This window comes from Hevea brasiliensis, chromosome 14, assembly GCF_030052815.1.
Source record: "Hevea brasiliensis isolate MT/VB/25A 57/8 chromosome 14, ASM3005281v1, whole genome shotgun sequence".
In the NCBI taxonomy this organism is placed as follows: domain Eukaryota; kingdom Viridiplantae; phylum Streptophyta; class Magnoliopsida; order Malpighiales; family Euphorbiaceae; genus Hevea; species Hevea brasiliensis.
The window spans coordinates 6,090,924-6,103,785 of record NC_079506.1 but is presented as its reverse complement, the minus strand read 5'-3'; positions in this window follow the sequence as shown (position 1 = coordinate 6,103,785).

Genomic DNA, 12,862 nt, shown 5'->3' with positions numbered 1-12,862 from the left:
CTATTTTTATCTGATTTTAGGTCGTAACAAAATGTGAAAACCTTGAAAATGAAAAAAGAATTGTGTCGTATGTAACTCTAGGTCAGTACTCAATTTTACAATTTTATTCATCTTGCTTTGTGGGTACTGATATTGTTGATTTCCCTATGTAATTGCCATCTTTCTCTTTGTGGGTGTTGTCTTTATATTTCTACAAAAATTTATCTATTTATTTAGGATTAGTGTTAATCAATTTTAAATGTGATCTTTTAAAAGACTATAACGCTTGTAATTGAGGGAACTACTCAAAAAGAAACTGATGAGATAACAAAACAATTTAAGAGTCTTGCGAAAAGAGATCTTATGTGGCATTTTAAGAAATTTATTTTATTTTGTAAGATTAAATTATAATTTTTTTAATATTAATATTATTGTGTAGATACCATGCGTAAAAAAGTAATAAGCAAAAAAGCTAAAATCAACTCCTCTCTTCTCTTTTTCTTTTTCTTTTTTCTTTTCTCTTCCATATCCCTTTTTTTGACAACTACCTCTACAACTTCTATGAAGGGCTAAAAGTAAGATAAGGCCATTTTAATTGTCAAAAACGGCAATGAAGTCGTCACTATGGCCTGGACCGTCTATCTGAACCAGTCCTGATTTTTGGGCTATAACTTGGGCTGTAGACCTCAGATTTGGGCGAATGAGTACCCATTGGAAAGCTAAGAAATAGGGCTGCAACTTTCCTGAAGAGAGCAGAGACAGATTCGAAAAGGAAGTCACTAAAAATCGGCCTTAATTTCAGAGACGTGAATGTAGGCTGAAAATCTGTCTTTTGAATTTCAAAATTTTTCCTAGTTTGGTTCCTATCTTTGGGATTAGGTTTTTTATTATAAATGCGTCTTTGGGCAGCAAACTAAAACACATCCAATTTAGACCTTCGTTCTCCATAGAAGACCTTCGTTCTCCATTCTCTTTTTAGATTTATTCTTTATCTTTCTTTATTTTTCTGTAAGCCATGAATATGAGTGGCTAAGTTTTTAATTCAGTTCAAGGGATTCAAGTTCTTTTGCATGATTTGTGAGACCAGGTTCTTAATTTAATTTATGTCTTTTTGAATATCTATTGTTTTCTGATTTCTTTGTCTTTGATGTATTGAATGATTTGCTAAAAAGGCCTATTAGTTAATTGTTTGATGAGATCAATTGCTAGTTCATCTTCATAATCCGTAATTGTTGTGTAAGATTGAACATGAGTAGTAATTAGGTTTTATTGATTATGATCCCAGTTGTCGATAATAACCTAAGGAAACAATAGGGTGAATTAAATAATTTATGCTTTATAAATTGTTGTTCAGCTTAACTACTTCCTATTCTTAAAGTAGTTATTAATTTGATGAGGATTGCTTAATACCAATTCAGTTAATAATTAGAGTCAATAAGAGTGTTGGGCTCGAATTGATCAGTATAGGGAAGTTAGGGATTTTACCTCCCTGTTTGGTAAATCTACGTTAAGTATTCAATAAAAGATAATTGTATTTCTTTTGTCTATGATCGAATCAATGTATTGGAATGCAAATTACCTTGGACTGAAATTTGTTTAATTGGAGAGTTTCTTATTTAATTTTAGATCTTAATTTTGGATTTTTGATTTCTTCTTTGGATTGCGAATTACCCCCCCCCCCCCAACCTTTGTTTCTTTTTTCCAGTACACAAGTGTACGAAATTTAATAATTTAGTCTCTATGGTTCGACCTGGATTTACCACTTACTGCAGAAAATATTTCATAATTGGTGATTTCAGTTAATTTAATTTCTGGTGGATTCGACAATCATCATATATATTTAATAAGTATATTCTACTATATATTATGTATTCTGAATTTCTAATAGGTTAGGTGTAAATAATAAACTTGATTTAGAATAGAAACTCTCTCTCAGAGTTTCTTTCCATGTGAAGCGCCTCAACCGGACTAATCCAATTAATAACATTGAAAACTCCATTTTTTCCATTTTCGTGGAGTTTTTTTTAATAGAATTTATTTTTTACACAGTTTATCTTTCTTTTTATTAATATTATTTTTTTTTTTGAAAATATATCAATTAATTTCAAATTATTATTAATTAATAAATGTAATCTCTCAAACCATAATAGCGATTAAGATTAAGTGTTCCATAAAAAAAAAAGTTTGAAACATCAAAACAATTCAGTAGCAAATTATAAAAATCTTCCCCCCGACAACTATCAAGTTATTTTATTTGTTTTATTTAATTTATTTAATTTTAGGTGCGCAATTTTTGAGCGTTGGCCTCCTTGATAATAAATTGATAAGGTTAGATGAGATGACTTGAAAAGTCTTGGTCTCCTTTCCACATGTGAATGTAAATGTATAAAAATAATAAAAATGAACTAATTTTAATTTAATGATAATTTGATGTTGCATTGTGAGTTACTGATATTCCAGTGTAACCAATGAATTTTAAAGAATTTTCAATTTAAAAGAGAGAAAGGACAAAATATATGGCCCCATACATTTATAAGGTACTGCGCATGAAGAAAAGTTCAATACATATTGAATTATTGGAGGGAGAAAAAAAAAATTAAATGATATGACAGACACTTGACAAGAACTAATGACTTTGGAGCACTCATGCCCTAAACTTAGAATTATTGCATGGAGAAACTCTCTCTCTCTCTCTCTCTCTCTCAGTTTCCTTTCATGTGAATGAATCAGCTCCACTAGAAGTCCTCTACTGAATTAATCGAATTGATAGCATTGAAAACTCTCTTTTTTGTAAAGAAAAAAAAAATTGATCTAACTGGTAAATATTTAAATAATTTAATAGGTAAGCTGATCTATGGATATTCTTTTCTCTCTCTCTCTCTCTCTCTCTCTCTCTCTCTCTCAGTTTCCTTTCATGTGAATGAATCACCTCCACTGGAAGTCCTCTACTGAATTAATCGAATTGATAGCATTGAAAACTCCTTTTTTGTAAAGGAAAAAAAAATTGATTTAACTGGTAAATATTTGAATAATTTAATAGGTAAGCTGATCTATGGATATTCTTCATGAAAAGAAAAAATAAAAATAAAAAATAATTATTATCATTTGCTTTTAATAAACTCAAGGTAAAAAAATACAAGATGACTCCATTTTACGTTTCTTGAAAGTGATGGACATAATGCCAATATCAGTTTCTCCAAAAGATAAATATAAACCTATGTTTTAGATGTGCAAATTTTTTATTGGTATTCAAAAATTGTCCACTACAAATTAAAAAAAAATGTTAACAAAACTCACTGGTAAATTGGATAAATTGATTAAATATTAAAAGAATATATTTTTGGTATACAAGCTAATATACTAAATTTGATTTATAAAAATTATGTTTATTAATATAATATACTAATATTATTTAACTTATACAAATTTATTAATTATAATATATTTTTTTTTAATTGTGAGATAAACACATAGAGTTAGAGACAAGATACATTTCATATTAAAATTATGTCAATTTTATCAAGACGCGTTAACTTATGTAAGTTCTCTACACATAGAGATAACAATGAATAGTGTAATACAAAAATTACCTTGCTTGATTTCCCTATGTAGTTGTTATCTTTCTCTTTGTGGGTGTTGTTTTTATATTTTCTACAAAAATTTATCTATTTATTTAGGATTACTATTAATCAATTTTAAATGCGATCTTCTAAAAGACTATAATGCTTGTAATTGACAAAATTACATAAAAAAAAAAACTGATAAGATATCAAAACAATTTAGGAGTCTTGCGAAAAGGGATCGTATGTGGCATTTTAAGAAATTTATTTTATTTTGTAAGATTAAATCATAATTTTTTTTAATATTAATATTATTGAGTGTAGATACCATAGGTAAAGAAGTAATCGGCAACAATCATAATTTTTCCAAAAATTTGTAATAGATAAGTCACCAAAATTTGAGTGGCTGTAAATAAGTCAAGGTCAATATTATTATTTTTGTGTACAACCTTTACTGATCAATCTGTTGTTTCTATTTCTCGGCAAATTCCTCTCTTTCTCCATCTATTCTATTTTTGTTTGTCTGCAGCACTGTTGTTTGTTTCTCATGCCCTCTCTCTCTTCCAAATTAACACCACTAGCTCCTTTGAGTCAATAAATAGGGGTACGTAGTCTCTAAAGCTCTGTGTATAGTCCCGCGTAACTTAGTGGCATAAGACACTTTTCGAATCTGGTCAGATCAGGATTTGAGGTTCCCCCTCCCCCTTTCCTCCAGTTCCTTGACCAAAAAAAAAAAAAAAGTCTCTAAAGCTATAAAGTCCTAAAATGAAACTCTAGTAAAGGCTCAATTAAAAAAAAATAATAAAAATAAAAACACTATGACATATCCTAACCAAACTAAGTTTACTTGAGAATTTTTCTATTTGAATTCATTTTAATGTATTCTTTGTTTTACAATTTAATTACTTGGTAAGGGGAAAAAATATATATATATATATATATTATTTTTTTATATTTAATGAGAAATATAAAAATAGTTATCAATTTATCATCCTTTCAATTATCCATAAAAATAGGTCAGCAATTTTTAAAAGACTATAACGCTTGTAATTGAGAGAACTACTAAAAAAAAAAAAACTGATGAGATATCAAAAGATTATAACGCTTGTAGTCAGTGGGTAAAGAAGCAATCAGTTGTAATAATAATTTTTACAAAAATTTGTAATAGTTAAGTCACAAAAATTTGAGTGGTTGCAGGTAAGTCAAGGTGAATAGTATTATTTTTGTGTACAACGTATACTGATCAATCTGTTGTTTCTATTTCTTAGCAAATTCCTCTCTCTTTCTCCATCTATTCTATTTTTATTTATCTGTAGCACTATTGTTCTGTTTCTCATGCCCTCTCTGTCTTCCAAATCAACACCACTAGCCCCTTTGGGTCAATAAATGGGGGTACGTAGTCTCTAAGGGGTCGTAAAATGAAACTTTGGTAAATATCATCCCTTCAATTATCTATAAAAATAGATCGTCAATTTTTGAGTCTTGACCTCCTTAGTCCTTAGTATGAAAGAATAGATTGATAAGGTCAGGTGAGATGATTTGAAAAGTCTTCGTCTCCTTTCCACATGTGAATGTATAAATAAAAATAATAAAAATTAATTAATTTTAATTTAATGATAAATTGATTTTGCATTGTGAGGTACTGATATTTTTAATGCAATAAATGAATTTTCAATTTAAGAAAAGGAAATGACAAAACATATGACCCTATATATTTGTAAGGTACCATGCGTGAAGAAAAATTCAATACACACTGAATTATTTGAGGGAGAAAGAAACAAATCTAAATGGTATGATAAACACTTGACAAGATTAGAGCACTCATGTTCTAGACTTAAAATTATTGTATGGAGTTACTGTTTTTGCAACCAACTCAAATCGTCTTCTCCTTATGTTTAAATACATAAAATCTATGAACTTTGCTTTAAAAATTAAGTTTTACCACACTCCAAATATTTATTTAGGCCATTAATTGCAAACAACTTTAGAGTTATTAACATAGGTTTTCAATGGAAAAGAAAATCAAAGTAAACTTTAGAGTTATTAAATAAAACAAGATGTTAATTTTCTTGATAGGCCAGGTTTCCCTTACCATCTTCATTAAACATTTTTAATGAAGATATAAAATTTGGCAGTTTCAATTCACATTTCTTAATATTATTTTCTTATTAATTTTCTATTAATTTAAGATGATTTCAATACAAGTAAAATAAAATTTATTGTTTACTTATATGTATAGTTCCTGCATGACAAATAAATAATACAAATGCTCTACCAATTAAATTATTAAGATTAAGTAAGGTAACTTGAAAATAAATTAAATAAAGAGATAATTTAATAAATTAATTATCAAAAAAAAAGTGCTTGTATGATGCATAAATAGTTTTTTTTTTAATTTGAAAATAATTTTATAAATTAATATAATTGTAAACATAAAATAATTATTTGTTTATTTTATTTAAGGTCTTGAAATTAAATTTTGCAAAGACTCAATAAGAATTGTTCTATTTAAATTCATTTTATTATTTGTTTAACAACTCTACCTAAATAGTTTGCGCTTAGCCGGTCCCAAGCCCGGATAAAGGAGGAGGGTTACGGTAGGTGACAACCAGCGCAAAAATTTCGTCACACCTTATGATATGGCGCCCAGGTGTGGTGTTAAATGAGCAAGGGTTCCCACATCATGGATGATTATGGGTAAAGAAGTTAGTCCATAAGACAGATAGTAGAACAAATAGTGAAAGAGAACACAAGATAGACATAAAGAACAATAGAAGATATCATAGAAGGATATCAATTAGGAAAGAACAGGATAGGAGGAGAATCAGGGTTGGTACTTGGAATGTTGAATCACTTACAGGAAAATTAATGGAGCTTGTGGATACCTTGTGTGACGCCTCTTACCCGTCTCTTTAGATTTGTGCTCTTTAAGAACAAATATGAGATTTTCTCTCTAATATTGGATCTTGTTTCTTCTTATTATTGTGATTTTATTTTTCTCCTTCCGGTGAGATTTTTTTTTTTCAATATTTAAATGGGTTATTTAGCAATTCAAAATGCAATATAGATTATTGATTTCTTTTAGTTGGAGACTCAGGTATAGATAATACTCTTCTATCAGTAGAGCCTAGTAGTGTGGCATATTCCGCCATTGACGGTTGGTAGTTTAGGATTAATTACTATTCGGAAAGCTATTCTAGATCATATGTAAACATAATATTTTAATAATTTATATTTATATTTTTTTATGAAAATATTATACTGTATTTATCTTATTATTTTTATTAATAAAATGTTAAATTTTCTCCTCTTAAAAAAAAAAGCAATAAGTAGCAATCATAATTTTTCAGAAAATTTATAATAGATAAGTCACTAAAATTTGAGTGGTTGTAGATAAGTTTCCAAAATAATAATAATCTTACTATTATTTTTGTGTACAACGTTTACTGATAAATCTGTTGTTTCTATTTCTTGACAAATTCCGCTCTCTTTCTCTATCTATTCTATTTTTGTTTGTCTGCAGCACTATTGTTATTTTCTCATGCCCTCTCTTTCTTCCAAATCAACATCACTAGCCCCTTTGAGTCAATAAATAAGAGTACGTAGCCTCTAAAACTATATATAAAAAAAAAGCAATCAGTAGCAATTATAATTTTTTAAAAATTTATAATAGATAAGTCACTAAAATTTGAGTGTTTGTAGATAAGTCACCAAAATAATAATAATCTTATTATTATTTTTGTGTACAACGTTTGCTGATCAATCTGTTGTTTCTATTTCTTGGCACTGATGTTTTTGGTGCAATTAATGAATTATTGGCACATGTGAATGTATAAATAAAATAATAAAAATTAATTAATTTTAATTTAATGATAAATTGATTTTGCTTTGTGAGGCACTGATGTTTTTGGTGCAATTAATGAATTTTCAAATTAAGAGAAGGAAAGGACAAAACATATGGCCCCATGTATTTATGAGGCATTACGGGTGAAGAAAAATTCAATACATACTGAATTATTTGAGGGAGACAGAAACAAATCTAAATGGTATGATAGACACGTGATAGGACCTAATGACTTTAAATTACTTATCCTAAACTTAGAATTATTGTATGAAAATACTATAATTGACTAAAATCCTTTCTCTTTCAATTTGAATAGATAAAATCTATCAACTTTCCTTGAAAATTTAAATTTTACCAAACTTCAAACATTTATTTGGCCATCAATTACAAATAACTTTAAGAGTTATTAACATAAGTTTTCAATGGCAAAGAAAAATCGAAGTAAACTTCAGAGTTATTAATTAACACAAGGTGTTAATTTTCTTGATAGGCCAGGTTTCCCTTACCATCATCATTAAACATTTTTAATGAAATATAAAATTTGGCAGTTTCAATTCATATTTCTAAATATTATTTTGTTATTAATTTTCTATTAATTACAATCTTGAAAATGATTCCAATGCAATTAAAATAAAATTTATTGTTTACTTATGCTTTTGTGGTATTGAATCTCACATCTAGCATGTGTACCGTTAGTGATCAGTTAATAGAGACAGTTCATATGACATAGTTTCAAAGGACTGAAGGAAGAGAGACTGACTTTTTAATCCAAAATTTACATAGTTCCTACATGACAAATAAATAATACAAATGCTTTACCAATTACATTATTAAGATCAAGTGAGGTAACTTGAAAAGAAATTAAATAAAGAGGTAATCTAATATATTAATTATGAAAAAACAAGTGCTTGTACGATACATATAGTTTTTTTTTCAAATTTTAAAATAATTTTATAAATTAATATAATCGTATTTGTTTATTTTATTTAAGATCTTGAATTTAAATTTTTCTTTATTTAATCATACTTTTTATATCTTGCACTTTTTTTTTTTTTTCCTGTTACTCATCCAACCCAATATTAGCATAATTGTTCTTATATTATTGGGATCCATGCATATATTTAATAGGTGGACTAATCATAAATTATGTGTTTTAATTTATGATAGATCAAGTTTAGACAAGAAAAATCAATAGTCAAATATAAGCTTTGTAATTTGTAAACAAGTGATTATATTTTGAGAATACTATAGACACCTTTTTTATAGGGGGATTGAGGGTGTGAAAACTTAAACCAGACATTTGTTAGGTTTTAACTATTGGACTAAACTAGATTAGACTATTGGACTAGACTAGATTAGACTGTGAAAAACCTTGAAAATGAGAATAAAAGAAGGAAGGTTTTACAACTAGATTTTTTTTTTTAATAAGATAATTCAGGGTAATATTAGAGATTTAAAGCTATAGGTTTCAAATCCAAATATCTTATATACGCACATATACATAAAAGGTTATTAATTTTGCTTTGTGAGGCACTAATATTATCAGCGCAATCAATGAATTTTTAATTTAAGAGAAGAGAAAAAGAAAAAGATTTGATCCAATGAGGAAATTTTATTTAAACTCAGTTTATCATGAATTTAATACATAAATATGTAAGATTTATATTGATAAGTGCATAATTTATTAATTTTACTCTCATCACATTTAGTGTTTCTAGTGTGTTTTTATGCATAATTCAGTTGATTAAAGTATATTTATCATTTAGGCATAATTTTAGATAGTTGTTGGAATAATTGTGTTAAATGGAGAAATTTTCAGCATTTGACATTTGCTGTATTTTTCAAGTGTTTCTAAAGTTGTGGGTCTCCAAATTGAGTGCTATTTAATCCATTGAAAAGCTAAGATAGAGCACTACAAATGATAAAGAGGGACTAAAGCCCAAATCAGTCTCCAAGATTGACAAAATGAGCTATGGATCTATTGCAAAAGCTCAGACTTGATGTGTCACGACCAGTTTCAGTATTTATTTTGTATCTGGAGTTTTAGACGTCCAAATGAAGCAAGCCCAAGCCCAATAGAACCTTAAGAGCCACCTCTACAACTTCTATGAAGGGCTGGAAGCAAGATAAGGCCATTTTAATTATTAAAAATGGTAATGAAGTCGTCACAATGGACTGGACTGTCTATCTAAACCAGTCTCGGTTTTGGGGCCATAACTTGGGCTGTAAACCTCATATTTGGGCGAATGAGTACCCGTTGGAAAGCTAAGAAATAGAGCTACAACTTTCCTGAAGAGGGCAGAGACAGATTCGAAAAGAAAGTTACTAAAATTTGAATTTGTTATTTTTTATTTTAATTTTAGAATTTTCTTATTTTATTTAAAATATATAAATTTTTAATAACTGATGTGGCCCAACCGCAAGTGCACGGGTCGTACAAGTAATACAGTAAAGATATCGTTCCCACGAGGAGTTGAGTTAATGATTGAATTTTTGATATAAAAGTTGACTAAATCGAAGTATTTTTGAAATTAAAGTAATGAATTGATGGGTATTGAGAATGTGAAATCTATATGTGCAAAATTAATATTCTATTCATCAATGTTTAATTAAACTAAAATTGCATCAAATTGAAATAAGCAAGTTCAAATATAGCAAGATTCTAAAATGGCAAGCAATTAATTTCAATTGAAAATTAACAATGGTAAAAAGGCGATTCCGGAGTTCGGGATTTCATATCCGAGCTATTTTGGGATTTTAGATCGGTTATCCAATTTTATGAAACTTATGGGTTTTAAGGAGATTAATTCTTAAATCCTTTGAATTCCCTTTCGAGTGAGACAAAGAGTGCCTTAATCAATCTAATCCTACTTTCGTGGACTTAGAGTTAATTAAGACCCATTAAGTTCTTTAATTAATCTGTGAATCCTCTTAATCCTTAGCCTATTTCTAGGTCTAAGTTAATTAAGTCCAATTTCTTGATTATCTATCACAGGGCCTTCTCCTTTCGGTGCTTCAACCATGGATTAAGAACATCACTTAATGGGATCCTACACTAAGCATGTCATTAAGCACACAAGAAATGAATAAAACTCACTAAGACCACAAAATATGGATTACCCAATCAAAATCCACAAAATATCTCAAATATTATAAACCTTACTCCAGAATCAAGATAAAACTACTCACTATCCATAATGCTTACAAGATATATTGAGTTTAAATGGAAATAAAGCTTTAATCTAAGCTAAGGAATAAGAAATTAAACACTAGAAATGTAGAAAAATGTAAGGAAAGAAAGAAATCTGCAAATCTTGGTTGAAAATGGTGTGGAAGGTGAAAGTGACTCCTCAAATTCTGTCTCTCTTCTCCTTTCCTTTTCTGTTCCTTGTCTCCTCTTTCTAAAAATGGGAAATGAGACTATTTATAGCATTTTTTTGACATGGAGCCCTAAAATGGTGTGTTCTAGGAGGAATTATCTGAGGGAATCTTCTGCCAGCTCATTAATGAACTCTTTATGGATCAGCATAAGTGGATCGTGCATAAGTTATGCAGATCCCTTATGCGATTTTACAGTTCTGTTCACTTATGCGCATGACTTGGTGCATAGGTTATGCACAATTCCGTGAGAGTGCATAAGGGAGGCGTGAATGTGCATAAGCTATGCAGTCTCCTTATGCACATTTCGGCAGATATTAGAACAGTGATTTTTCTCCTTATGCAGATCTGCATAGCTTATGCGGCAAGTTATGCACAATTTGGTCAATGCATATTTCAGCTTGAAAACTTGTTTTTGACATCTTTGGCTGTAGAAGTCACTCTTCAATGGCAAAATTTCTCTTCAGTCCTTCAAAAACACCATTTTTCCTACAAAACAAAGTAAAAATTACAAATTAATCCAAAATCGACAATTATGAAAAACTAACTAATTTACTAATGAAATTAGCTAAAAATAACTAATAATAGAATAAAATGGCTATGAAATTAGATCTAAATGACTATGCAAAATGTATGCATCAAATACCCCCAAACTCAAGCTTTTGCTTGTCCTCAAGCAAACTTTAGAATGTGATGCAAAATTTTTTTTAGGGGTGCCTTATCCAAAGAGCTATGAAAATCACCTATTAAAGTAACTTAACACACCTTTAGCCATACCAACAATCCATATACCCATCCTTCAAAATGCAAAGAATTTAATGCTTATCCAAGCTTTCACCGCTTAGCCATCAAGTCAATTATCATTCAGAGTCCCCAAACCAACCAATCAAAAGAGAGAGTCATGCTCAAAAGGAATTCTAAGACAATCAATAGCCAAAGTGTCTCTATATAGAATGATGGAATTAAATGAATGAATGGATAATTTTCCAATCCCATAGGCAAATTCCCTACTCCCATCTCCACTAATGTAGCAAGTACTATCAAGAGATCAAAGGTCTTTTTAGGGATGTAATGAGGCCATGGGGGTTCAAAATGAGGCTAAGAAGAAAAAGGGGTAAAAAGGCTTCAAAGCATGAGAATATTTTCAATTTTGAAACATAAGGTACACTTCTTATTTTATTATATTCTTCTTTTTTTTATTTTATATATATATATATTTATAGAGGAGAGAAATACACAATGAGAGTTGTCAAGTGCTAGCATATTTTACAAAACTCATAAAGATGAAGGGACAATTTGATACTTTGACTTGTATTTTGCATTTTCTTTTGATGATTGTCCCTAAAATTGCCACCCCCAAACTCATTTCTTTTAATACTTTGGGTGGATTTCTTTCAATTTGAATGACAATAATGAAAAACACATATACTAGCACTTTTACAAGATGACAAGCATTTCTTCTCCCTTTTATTGTATATTTTTTCTTTTTTTTTTTTTTTTTTATAAAGTGTACCTAATATTCAATTATCCTCATGAAAGGGGTTGGAGTGTTTGGTTCATTGGCTAGGTAGCAACAAGGGTTTCAAGGAAAATCAGGAATAAAAAGGCTCAAAGGGGTTTGCAAGGGTCAATTTTAATTAGGAAAAGGGCCAAAGGTTTAAAATAAGAAGGTTTAAATCAAAGAATGCCTAATCATCTCTCTTCTCAAGTACAAGCTGGTATTTTGCCTTGAAAGGTTTAGAAAATTTGTTCTAGGATTGGTGAGACATCATTTGACTACCTTATATCCAATAATTCCCTCTAAGCATTCCAATCTCCAAAGGACTAGTTGGGTGGCTTTTTGGCTAAGAAGATATAAGCAAGGGATAGACACTTCAAAACCTTGCACCTCTTAGGAAACTTTCAATCCACAAACCCCAACTAAAAGGTGAGTCAAATCACTCTCATAGGCACATTTTCAATACTCAAGGGATTTGGCAAAAGATTTTAATGCATAGTGCATGATTCCTAAAATGAGTAATGTATTAACTAAATGGAGGAAGTCTATTTGTGTATTTGTGTGCAATGTGATGTATAATGTGTATGTAAAATATTTACAATA